A 13657-nucleotide genomic window follows, 5' to 3' on the forward strand; every position below is an offset into this window, starting at 1 on the left:
GATATATTTTAAAAGGAACTGGTGAAAACTTCTGTCACACTAGATGGGTGTCACCGAAATAGAAGAGTCAAGGATGACAGCAAAGTTTTTAACTCAAAATCCAGAAGACCTTAGTTGTAATCAATTTAACCGGAGAAGACTTAGGCACTTCTGGAATTCAAGGGAGAGGTTAAGATTAGAGATATACATTTGGGAATCATCAAATATGTACAGTCATTTAACTGGCGTTGGTTACCTATGTAGTAGTTAGTGTAAATAAAAAAGAGAGGATGTCCAACTACTATCTCCTTGACAATCCAATATTTAGACATAGAGGAGATGAAGAGGAGTGAGCCAAAGACAATGAGAACAAGTGACTGTAAAGGCAAGAGGAAAACTAGGTAAGTGTGTTGTGGAAGGTCAAGTGGAGAACATGTTTCAAGATGGACACAATGATCAACTATGACAAACGTTCCTTGTAAATCAAGATGAGGATTGAGAAATGATTACCAGCGATGGAATTTCATGACTAATCTTGATAAAATGCAGTTTTAGTGGTATGGTGTGATGGGAACATGAATGCAATGAATTCAAAGAGAATGAGAGGAGAGCACAAGCATGAACAGTTATTTTAAAGAGTCCTTTAATTTTTTAAAGGGAAGATAAAAGATTATGTGATAGCTAGAGAGAGACATGAAGTTAAGAGCATTTGATGATGCTAGCATTAACAAATCATACTTACATGCTGAAAGGCATGATCTAAGAAAAAGGGGAAAAAATGATGATGTTGGAGACAAGTGAGAGAATTGCTGGAGTATTATCCTTGAGTGAGTAAGTGAGAAAAGAATAGAGAGCCCAGTGCAGAAGTTGGCCTTAGTGAAGAGCAAGGAGTTTATTCAACGTAACAGGAGGCAAAGTATCATGTACACGAACCTCTATAGATACCTTTGTGGATGTGGTGGTTGGAGCTCTTAGAAATTTTTTTTCCTATTGCTTCCATTTTTTTAATGAAGAAAGAAAATAAGTCATCAGCTGATAATGGGGATAGGGAAGACATGTACCACGTGTGAGGAGAGAAGAAAGAATGAGAAGTATGAGAAAGAGAAAATCAACTAGCAAAATAAATTATGATCGATGAGCAGCATGAAAAACCTTTTTAGTTTACTGATCACAAATGAAAAGTAAGATAGGTAAGTACGTTTTATTTCATTTTGTTGCTTGTGTTTTTGTTTTGTTTTGTTTTGTTCATTCTCAGTCACAGTCTGGGCACAAAATATGCAGAGTCGTATTTAATCGATGCTTTGGTTTCATGAAGTGAGTATGACAAAGAGCAATAAAGTTAGAGTTTGTTAAACCCTGATCCTTTTCAAAAGCCTGTGGTTTGTGTTATGATATTTTAAAATTACAAATTCATTTACAATTATCATTCAATCCAAAGAAGAATTTTTGACATGATACGTTTTCTTTATTAATGAAAACTAAAACTCACATTATGGGAAATAAGAAAATTATTCTCAAAACTACTTTGAATCATGATAGTAAAGCATAGTGATTGAAAATAAGTAACTTGCAGTGTGAATGGAAATTTCCATTTAATATGTCAGAAATAACTTATATAGTCATAGTAATAAGTAATACAATCCCTTTGAAATAAAGTAGAAATTTTAAGACACTATTTAAAAAGGATGCTTTTATGGGCTAATTCTGTATGAGCCAATATGAAGCTACAAATTGATTTGTTTTATATCTCAGAAATAAAATTTAATTTTCTTTACAAAGAAATCAAGAAGTTAACATTCTTTTATTAGAATGCCAGAATGCATCTTAAAGTAATGGCTGCTAGGAAGAATAGTGTTTCAAGTAAGTGTTTGTGGATAACATAAGGTATATACAAAATATATGTTAATTTATTTTATTATAAAATATATTCCCCTCAGATACATGGTGCACACCCCCTTAATATCCCCTTGACTACTCTTGCCTCCTGGACCTTCCTCTCTTATTTGCTTCACAGCATTTGGTCTCATGGTAATCCAACTCCAATCACACTCACACAATTCCTCCATCTGAAGCCAATTGACCGCAGTCTAGGAGTATCCAGCTCTCCAAAAACGTCTTGAACCTGAGTGAAACACAAGAGAAAGAATAAAATCTAGCTTTTCAAGCAGCTGCTAAAGGGGCCCAAATAATGCAACCCAGAATTGCAGGGGAATCGACACCTCAGGGAGTGAACTTTGACAAATTGGGAGAGAAGACAGACAAGTCAATTATGTAAATTCTCTCTCCTTCCCTTCAATGTTCTATTCCCAGTCACAGTTTCTACATAGACCCTGCCTGGAGATATCCTCTAAGGCATAGCAGGTGCACCTACCAAGTGGCCAACTGTGTCATTTGCATCACATCAGGAAACATGACTAGCACGATACCACATCATCTTGCACTGTACCTATCTTTCCCTGCCTCACTTCTGTTTGCCCTGATTCTCATTTCATAGAATTGTACATCACAAATAAAGCCTCAGCATTTAATCTTTGCATTAGACTATTTTCAAGGAATCACGGGCTAGAAGGAGAACAAGAGTATGTAGCACATGTGCGGCTGAAATGTTCACAGAATCATCATCCAAGTTGAAACTTATGACATTACTTTAGAACCTTTTCTTTATGCCCTTCACCAAATACATAAGATAATCATTATCCTTAGTTATATTGTAATCATTTCCTTCTGCTTCTTTCCAGTTTTATTGCTTATATATGCATGTTCCTAAGCAATATCATTTTGTTTTGCCATTTTCGAAATCTATATATGTGGGATGATACGTAATATATTTTGGGAGTTTTTTTCCTCGAAGTTTTACTTGTGAGATTCATTCATGTTGCTTTCATGTAGCTGTGGCTTATTAATTTTTGTTATTACATAGTACTATATTATATGAATAATTAAAAATTACTAATTCTGCTGATGGGTAGTTAGGCTTTAATAGTTCTTTTTCTGTACGAGCATTTTTAGGTATGTCTTCTAGGACAAAAATGCAAGAGTGCATCTAGGTTATACACCTATGAGTGGATATTCTAGTTCATAAGATATGCACATGTTTCACCACAAAAATATGAGAGTTTTTACTGCTCTGCATTTTCAACTATGCTTGGTTTTCTATAGTTGTTCTACGTATAGTTTTTACCAGTCTGGTTGTTAGGTAATGCTATCTCAGTGTGGATTTCATTTGCATTTCCATTAAAATTAATGAAATTGAGTATATTTATATTTTCTATAGTGTTTATTAAAATCTTTTAACCATTTGAAAATTGTGTTTTTCTTAGCAATTTGTGAGATTTCCTTACATGTTCTAGATATTAGTTATTTTTCATTAAAATATATGGCAAAGCACTTTTCCCAGTTGTTTTGTCTTTTCACTCTCTGTGGGATGTCTTAATTTAAATGTTGGCCAAATTTATCAATGTTTTCCATCATAGTTTTTGTTTTTATGTGTCTCATGGCATAATCACTTCTAATCCTAAAACAACTTTTTACCTTTTCATCCATAGATTGTATGATTCTGTATTTTATATTTAGGTCTTGAGACACTGAAATTCATTTTTGCTATATGTCAGGTTTCTTTCCTCCTTTTTTTACTTCATTCTTTCAGTTTATTTATTTAATGTAAATTTAGTCCTTTCCTTATTGATCTGCAGTAACATCTCTGCCATTATATCAAGGGTTCATATATTTAGAGTTTTTTTCCTGGGCTTCTATTCTTTTTTATGGTTTAATTGTTTACCCCTAAAATTTCGCATTATCAAACTTGCTATAGCTTTATAACACACACTACTGCTTTGTTATGAGACTGTCCTGTTTTTCACTTTTTTACTTCCATATAAATTTAGACTCAATTTTACATGCTTCGCAAAAAATTACTTATTGGCATTTTAATGGAATGCATTGAATCTATAGATCTATTAGCCAAAAAAATGACATTTTCTATTTATTCCCTTGCTCTATATTTATTTTTAAATATAAATCATTAGATAAAATAGGTTTCTTATGCCAATAGTATTCTGTCTTTCAGTTTTTGGTAAATAATGATTTCTGCTGTAAATTGCTTTCTTATCACACATATTATTAAATATAATACCTTTATGTGTATATTCTAAATATTTTCTAATTTCCAGAATATTTTTTGATCAATGAGTTATTTAGAATATGATTTTAAGTACCCAAATTTATGAAATGTCTTATCTTTTTGCTATTTATTTCAAATTGAACAGTATTATGATTAGAGAAAGTGATCTCATGACATCAGTTCTTAAATATATTTTGATAGTTTGTGGCCTAGTACACTGTTAATATTTGTAAATATTTTATGTATGCTTGAGAAGAATGCATATTTTCTGACTGTTGGGTTCAGGGTTCTACACATTTATTAGAACAAATTTATTTTTTGAAAGCTTTTATATCTCTATTTACTTTTTTCTGCTTTACTTATAATAGTAACTGAAAGAAATATGTAAAAAAAAAAAAAAAAAAAAAAAGGCCTCCCGCTATGATTACTGACTTGTCAATTTCTGCTATAATTCTTTCAACTTTTACTTTACCTGTGTTGATGGTATTTTAATAAGTACTTACAGGTTTAAAATTATTATAGTTCACAGATTATTCACAAAATATTTTATCATTATACTATGAAATAGTTTGTCATATTAATACTTTAGTGTTAAATTTTATTTTTTTATTTAATTACTATAGCTACATTGTACATTGATTTCATTTTTATTTGGCTTTTCTGCCCAGAGTCTAGGCCACCATAGCCAAATTCCCTTCCATTTTTCCATACTATTAGAGGTCTTGCATTGTATCTGAGGACATAGCTTTTCAAACATCTAGGTCTCAATCTGCATCCTATCCTCCATCATGTGAAAACTCAAAGACTCATAATCTGCTCAATAGGATGTTAAGTCTCTTTTAAGAAAAAATAGCAAAACTCCATGGAATAGTCACTACATCAATTCTCATATTGAGCATTTTGCCTCTCAGTCTTCTCTCCATTTTTGTTATCTGATGACTTATCTTACTTCTTTGTTAGCCTCAAAGTGCACTTAGAAGTAGGTTTATTGTGTTTTATCTAACATTTCTAGATATTCTGAGATGGGACATTCTCTGGTTATTGATGAAGCAGAACCCACTCAGTGATTTCATCATATTGATGAACCTCGTGAACATGATTCCATACTGGCTGCAGGTCAATAATTTCATGTCAGTTGAGTGAAAATAGTTCTTTGGACTTCCCTTATTTTTAAATTATCAGTGTAGAACAAAAACATAAATTACAGATGTCAAAACAGAAATGAGTAGAAAATAAATAAAATGTTATGAATAGCTTATATTCTTTTGTAATAACCAATAAAAGTTTTAATGAGAATTTTGTTTTAAATAGTTGTGCCTCATTTATTATTATTATTATTATTATTATGCTTTAAGTTTTGGGATACATGTGCAGAATGTCCAGGTTTGTTACACAGATATACATGAGCCATGATGGTTTGCTGCACCCATCAACGCATCATCTAGGTTTTAAGCCCCACATGCATTAGGTGTTTCTCCTAATGCTATCCCTCCCCTTGCTCCCCACCCCCTGACAGGCCCGTGTGTGATGTTCTCTCCCTGTGTCCATGTGTTCTTATTGTTCAACTCCCACTTATGAGTGAGAACATGTGGTGTTTGGTTTTCTGTTCCTGTGTTAGTTTGCTGAGGATGATGGTTTCCACCTTCATCCATGTCCCTGCAAAGGTCATGAACTCAATCTTTTTTATGGCTGCATAGTATTCCACAGTGTATATGTGCCATGTTTTCTTTATCCAGTCTGTCACTGATAGGCATTTGGGTTGATTCGAGAAACTGTAATCAGAGTGAACAAGCAACCTACAGAATGGGAGAAAATTTTTGCAATCTATCCATCTGACAAAGTTCTAATATCCATAATCTACAAGGAACTCAAACAAATTTACAAGAAAAAAAACCCAGCAACCCCATCAAAAAGTGGCCGACGGATATGAACAGACACTTATCAAAAGAAAACATTTATGTGGCCAAGAAACATATGAAAAACGCTCACCATCACTGGTCATTAGCAAAATGCAAATCTTTGTTTTTTGTTTTTTGTTTTATAGACAACATCTCACTCAGTCACCTAGGCTAGAGTGCAGTGACGTGATCATAGCTCATTGCAGCCTTGAACTCTCAGCCTCAAGTGATCCTCCTACCTCAGCCTCCCGAGTAGTTGGGACCACAGGCATGTACCACCATGTCTGGCTAATTTATTTTTATTTTTTGTGGAGATGGGGATCTCCTTCATTTGCCCTGGCTCATGTCAAATTCCTGGGCTCAACTGATTCTCCCTCCTCGGCCTTCCAAAATGCTGGGATAACAGGCATGCGCCACTGCACCTGGCCTTTTTCTTTTCTTTCCTTTTTTTTTTTTGACAAGATCTCCGTCACCCAGGCTGGAGGGCAGTGGTGTGGTCTTAGCTCACTGGAAGCTCTGCCTCCCAAGCTCAAGCAATCCTCCTGCCTCAGCCTCCCCAGTAGCTGAGACTACAGACAGGGCACCACCACGCCCAGCTAATTTTTGTATTTTTTGTAGAGGTGGGGTCTCTCTGTGTTGCCTAGGCTGGTCTCAAACTTCTGAGCTCAAGAAATTGCCCACCTTAGCCTCCTAGATCGCTGGCATCACAGGCATGAGCCACGGTGCCTGGCCCCTTGTATTCTTATAAAGTGCTGGAATATGCCATTTTACAAAGTTTAAAATGTATGAAAAAGAAAAAAACATATTTGCAATACTTCTAAGAGCTATATCTTCATAATAATACTATTTCTTTAATAAATGAGCAAAATTATTAATTTTAAGTGGCTTTCTATAAAAAAGGCATACATTTCATGAAATGTGAAAATGTTACACTGTTTTCTTTTTCTCAAAATGTTAATACTACATCATTCAAAAGAAATATTTCTTCGAGAAGATGAAATAATAGGAAACCATAAAATATTCTAAAGTTCTGACAGCCAAGTCAAATAAGACAATGGCAGAATTCATAAAAGACGATTCCGGCCGGGCGTGGTGGCTCACGCCTGTAATCCCAGCACTTTGGGAGGCCGAAGCGGGTGGATCATGAGGTCAGGAGATCAGGACTATCCTGGTTAACACGGTGAAACCCCAGCTCTACTAAAAATACAAAATATTAGCTGGGCAAGGTGGCGGGCGCCTGTAGTCCCAGCTACTCGGGAGGCTGAGGCAGGAGAATGGCATGAACCCGGGAGGCGGAGCTTGCAGTGAGCCGAGATTGCGCTACTGCACTCCAGCCTGGGTGACAGAGCGAGATTCCGTCTCAAAAAAAAAAAAAAAAAAAAAAAAGACTATTCCATGATTTTCACTGATTAAAGTTGAAGACAGAGTAGATCAACCTTTCCTACCTCTAAACTTTAGCCATATTTTGTGGCCTGCTGAATATAGTAATAAATTCATTATTATATTCACTTTTAAATTATTGATTTAATAATAAATTCAATATTAATATTATAAAAAAAATAATTCATTATTATACCCACTGGGCCATAAAATCTCTGTTTAAGGTTTCTTCCCAGGTATTAATAAATACCACTTTTGGTGGCATTTATTAATCATATTAATTCTTGATTCTCACTGAGAAACTTGTTTTTGTGGTTTTGGAGTTAGTCCTTTTTAACTTGTATGCTTTTTTCTTTCCTGATGTTAACATATTCCGCTCCCCCCGCCCCCCGCTTTAGTGAGATAAAATTGACAATGTAAAATTCTGTATATTTAAGATGTGCAATGTTACATTTTGATACACATTTAAATTGCTAAAATGATTACCACAATCAAGCTGATCAACATATCTATCACCTCATATAGTTATTTTTTGTGTGTGGATGCTGAGAATTCTTATACTTCTACCAAATCTGTTTGAAAGTTTCTATTGTTCTGTATCCTTGCTAATACTTCACATTGTCAAAGTTCATAAAATCTCTTGTGGGATCTACTGGAATCTCATTGTGGTTGTATTTTACATCTCCCAACTACTATTTTAAAAAGTACTAATACATAGTTTGTTGTCTATTTACAGCATACATGGATATTCTCTTACAAAATGCCTGTTCAAACTTGTTGCCTATAGTTTAGAAGAACTAGAGAAGATAGGACGTTTTTTCATTATTGATTATAAGATGAATTATTTATTAATTATGATCCATTTTTAGTTATATGGGTTGTAAATATCTTCTGTTATTTAGCTTGTTATTCATGCTCTTAAAGGACTAATTTAAGGAATAGGTTTTCCTTTTTAGGTAGCCAAAATTATCAATTTTTTCCTTTGTGGATAGAGCTTTTTCTCTTCTCTTTAACAGTATTTTTCTAATCTTCCAGTACAATATTGAAGCTAAACGGTAATAATGAACATCCTTGTTTCACTTCCAAAGGAAAAACTGTCGTCATTTTTCCATTAAGTATGATATTGGCATTAGGGATTTTGGTTTGGTTGGTTGTTTATGTATTTGTTTGGATACTCTTTTTATATTAATAAAATTCCCTTCTATTCTTAATTTTATAAAAGCTTTTTCCATGAGCAATTCTTTAATTTTATTGAAAGCTTTTCTACAGTTTTTTTTTTCAGCAGCTATAACATTTTTCTCCATAATTTTATAATAGGGAAGTTTTTTAGGGACTAGTCTAGATAATGTTTAATATTGAACAAACTTTACGATCATGAAAAATATAGCCATCCTTTCACAAGTGTGGAATCTTTATCATATGTCGCTGAATTCAGTTTGTTGTTATTTTGGTTAGAATTCTATTAATGTTCATGAGCTAAAATAGTAAATTAGTGTAATATACATGAATCAGTAATTTTCTCGTCAGGATATGTTATCAAAGTCATGTTGACCTCATAAAATGTGTTATGGGGTATTTCATCCTTTTCAAGTCTCTGGAAGACTAGAAGTCTCTGGAAGAATTTGTTTATGTTTGTTATTCTTTTTTCCTTAAATATCAAAAGCTGCCTTCTCTATGGAACTATGCCCTTAAGATTTTGGTCACCTCAACCTCCCTAAAATCCGATCTCTGTCTCCTAGTCTCAGCAAGATAGGTGTGAACAGCTTGCCATGCCCTTCCTAGCAGGAAGGTCTCTCTGATGGTCTCTGTCATCCTGGCCAACCCTGTCATCTACTACTGGCCGCTGTCACGGCCAGAAGCAGAAGTCACTACACGGACATATTGTGTGAATGAAATTTAAAAAAGCGAAAACCAAAGAAAGCAATAACAAGAAAAAAGAAGCAGCAGTCAAAATATATCACAATGTGATTGAGGTTATTTTGTACCTTAGATCTTTGTCAAGAAAATTACCAATATTAATTCTGGAAATTAGCCTTCTTTCTTTTTGTTTTGTGAACAAAAACAGTGTTATCTATTTCATCCACTGTCTCAAATTTTCTAGCACAGGAATAAGCAATTTAATGTTCTAATAGTTATGGTATTTTGATCGTTTTATTTTATGTAATCCTGTTGGGTTTTTGTCCCTTCTTAAGGCCATTGGTGTTTTTAATAAACTTCGTTTTTAGAGAGAAGCTGGAAATTGTTTAGAAATTATAATTTTTAAATCTTTTACTATTTTTAATAGATTTTTTTCTCAAATTAATTTTGGTAATTTATAGTTTTCCCTAATGAAATTAGAGTCTTCCATACATGTAGAATTTATATTTCAAAATATATTTTTACTACTTATAAAATAATATGTACTTTTGTGTACAATATTAAGACTGAACTGAAAATTTTGTTTTAATTCTTTTCTGATTTATTGTTATGACCATTCCCTTTTCAAATATACTTTCTACATTTTCTCTCTAACTTGATTAGATTCATTAGAATATATTATTTGGCATTCCATGCATTTAAGAAAAATTAGCTTTTAGAATTATTCATCATTTAATATGAATTTATATTTATTACTTATTTTTCTTTCTATTTCTCACATCTGCTTTTTAAAAATTCTTCTGATTCTTCTTTTTATGCTGTCTATTTTTATTTTTTCTATTTATATATTAAAAACATTTTTGCTATAAATTTACTTTTGGCCAGGCATGGTGGCTCACACCTGTAATCCCAGCACTTTGGGAGGCCGAGGTGGGCAGATCACAAAGTCAGGAGATCAAGACCATCCTGGCCAACCCTGTCATCTACTAAAACCATGTCATCCATGGTGAAACCCCATCTCTACTAAAATACAAAAATAATTAGCTGGGCGTGGTGGCGGGCACCTGTAGTCCCAGCTACTCGGGAGGCTGAGGCAGGGGGATTGCTTGAACCCAGGAGGCAGAGGTTGCAGTGAGCCGAGATCATGCCACTGCACTCCAGCCTGGTGACAGAGCAAGACTCCAGATTGAAAGAAAACACTATGTTTGTGACATTTATGTGTTCTCTTTGACCCTTCAGTAAAACCAAAAGATTCTAGGGCTCATAACAATGATCTTTGTGTTGTTCTTTGTATCGTAGGAGATCTTTTACTGCTGTGTGCACAGACTGCTAATTGTTTTATAAGGTCTCTTGAACTCTTGCATAGTGATAAACATTTTTGAACTCGATTACATTTCCCATTCTTCCTTGAAGTTAGGTTTGGCCATATACCTAATTTCTGGCCAAAGGAATTTAAGAAGAAAAAGGTGTGTAACTTCAAGGTTAACCAAAAAAAGCAAAATGCTGTGCCTTTTACTTTACTGTTTCCCACAGCTAGAACGTGGACATTTTGCCAGAGTTGGAGCAGACATTTTGGATCATGAAGTGGGAATAACCTTGATAAGTGGGATATTGGAGTAGTACATGGTAAGTGAGCCTGGATCCCTTCAGAGTCACCGTGCTTTGCTTGGATTTTTCTGTAAAAGAAAAAATATCCCCATCTTATTTAAACCGTTGTTATTTTGGTCTTTCTCACAGAGTTGTGCCGATGACCATTTTAATAAACTCTTTTATAATTCACTTGTCCTGAAATAAAACTTTCTTATAGAACCAGAAAAGTAAGATATGATGCAAATCAGTGTATAAAATGCCATTATGAGAATGTTTTATGGTGTTCCATGTGACATTTCCGAAATAATTACTTCTAAGAAAATATTTTAAGAGAAAGCATTCTTATATTAACAATAAAGATAAAAAAGAATTATTACATATCAATATTTAATATAAACACTTTTAAATTTAGTATAATCTTTTGAAATTACTGATCTTATTTTATTTTGTTCTTATTAATTTGTTCACTCTCAGAGAGGATACTTTTCCATGCTATATTATTGTCTTTTTATTTTTTTCTAGAAAACTATAATTGCAAGTATCTGAATTTAAGAAGAAGAATCACAGAGGTAAAATGTCTATAAATGTTTTTTAAGATGAGAAAACACTCCCAAAAGAGCTAAATGAGATTTTAAAAAATCAGGTAGAAGTTAATTATAATTCTTATTTGTTTGACAAGCTATCTACACTTTTCATTTCATGATACAGGTGGACAATAGTAACATATGCACAGAATACTGTTGTAGATGGAAAAAGCTGCTTTAGCTGAAGGGCCCATAGAGCTCTTGCCATCCCAAGACCCCACCCATCAACTTAGACTAAGGAATCCTCCCTAGGCACACTGGTAACCCATTAATGTGGTTTGGCTCTGTGTCCCCACCCAAATCTCACTTTGAATTGTAATAATCCCCACAAGTCATGGGAGAGACCCGGTGGGAGGCGATTGACTCATGAAGACAACTTTTTCCTGTGCTGTTCTCATGATGATGAGTAAGTTTCATGAGATCTGATGGTTTTATAAAGGGGCGTTCCCCTGCACATGCTCTCCTGCTGCCATGTAAGACGTCCCTTTGCTCTTTCTTCATCTTCTGCCATGACTGTGAGGCCTCCCCAGCCATGCGGAACTGTGAGTCCATTAAAACTCTTTTTTTACTCAATCACCCAAGCTGAGTTACGTCTTTATTAGCCGTGTGATAACAAACCAATACACCAATTTTTGGTGCAGCATTTAGCACTGGTGAGAAAGCCCTGGTTTAAGGCACTGAGGACTAAGTGGTGAGAAAATCACTCCAAAAACAAAAGTCATTTTAACAGGAAATTGGATGAATTGAAACAAAGACAGAATCATTTAAAACATATTGTTCATGCACCCTCCCAGAAGAGAAAAATTGAGAAAATTAAATTTACAAAATGTTATTGTCTCATCCTCCATTAGCATTTATCGAACAATCCAACATTAAGGGAACAAGGACATATGACTTTATACTAGAAATGTTTATTCCCTAAAGATGCATTCAATTTATGTGGTTCATATAATCCCGGGATTTTTTTGACATTTCAAGTGTGTAGTAAGCACAATAATTAAAATTCAATGTTGACATTTTCATGTTTTTAATGAATTTTTTCCTCAATTTATTTGAAACGTACATGTAATAAATAGGAATTTACTGTGAGTCAAGCTCTCAAATTTAAAGAAGTCACAAGTCTTACTTGTGTTCTTGACTTAAACACTGAGCCAATTTTACAGATTCGAGCCATTATGTCCAATAATGAGCTCCTCACACAATAAAGATACATTTATAGCTTTAAAAATTTGAAGAGAATGTAAATGTGTATTCAGGCAGGGTGACACCATAGTAATAAGAGATTCACATAGGCTCAAACAAGCCTTTTATCAAACTATTGTATAAACATAATTGTCACTTTATTATAAATGACAATCACAATGTAATAATGATGGATGTCATTTAATGATACCCAGCTGGTCCTTGACAAACACTAACTTAAAACAACCCTCTAAGGTAAGTTTATTATCCCTATTTTACAGATGAGAACATGAGGTTTGGAGAGGTTAAGTAACTTCCCCTTAGTCACTGAACTGGTTGTAAAGTAATTTTTAATTAGTTCACTAACTTTGATGTGCTAGGAATATCACAGCTTTATCATAGCTTCTTTAAATACATTTAATTTTGTATCTGAGCCCCCATCACACTGAGCTAAAGGAAATTGCACCCAAGTCTTTCTTGGCTTCCCTCAGAGAGATAGCCAAGGTGGGTCCCCTCTGTTGTCACATATTTTCTGCACAAGGTATCATAAACTCTTTGGAAAAGTGCACCAGGAGGACGGAACAGAGGCCTACTCCTTCTGGACTCAGCATCACGTTTGTCTCTTCTATCCAGGGCTTTGTTTCCACTCTCAGAAGGAGCCCTTCTTTTGTCCCATAAATTCAGTTCTTTTAATAAGAATACTTTATGGGGTAAAAATCCAGGACTTCTAGCCAACTAATCCATTTCACCCTGGTCATTCCTCTTTGGGACAATGAAATACCAGTCAAGTTGCTTACATGGTGGTATAACAATCGAGCGAGAAAAAAATATATTTAGTATTCTTAAACAAAATTTAACAGTTAAAAATATTATTCAGCTACAGCGTGTTTTCCCCAGAGTACAACTAGAGGTTATTAAAACATAGCAATATTGTGTTATCTAGAGTCTGACCATGAGCATCACACCAGTGGAACAAGATGAATTACCACCACCAGCATGACTCACTCCTCACCCAACCACATCCCCACATAGGAGAACCAAATAATTTCATCCTACTCTAATAAGAA

Source organism: Papio anubis, chromosome 15, assembly GCF_008728515.1.
Source record: "Papio anubis isolate 15944 chromosome 15, Panubis1.0, whole genome shotgun sequence".
Classification (NCBI taxonomy): domain Eukaryota; kingdom Metazoa; phylum Chordata; class Mammalia; order Primates; family Cercopithecidae; genus Papio; species Papio anubis.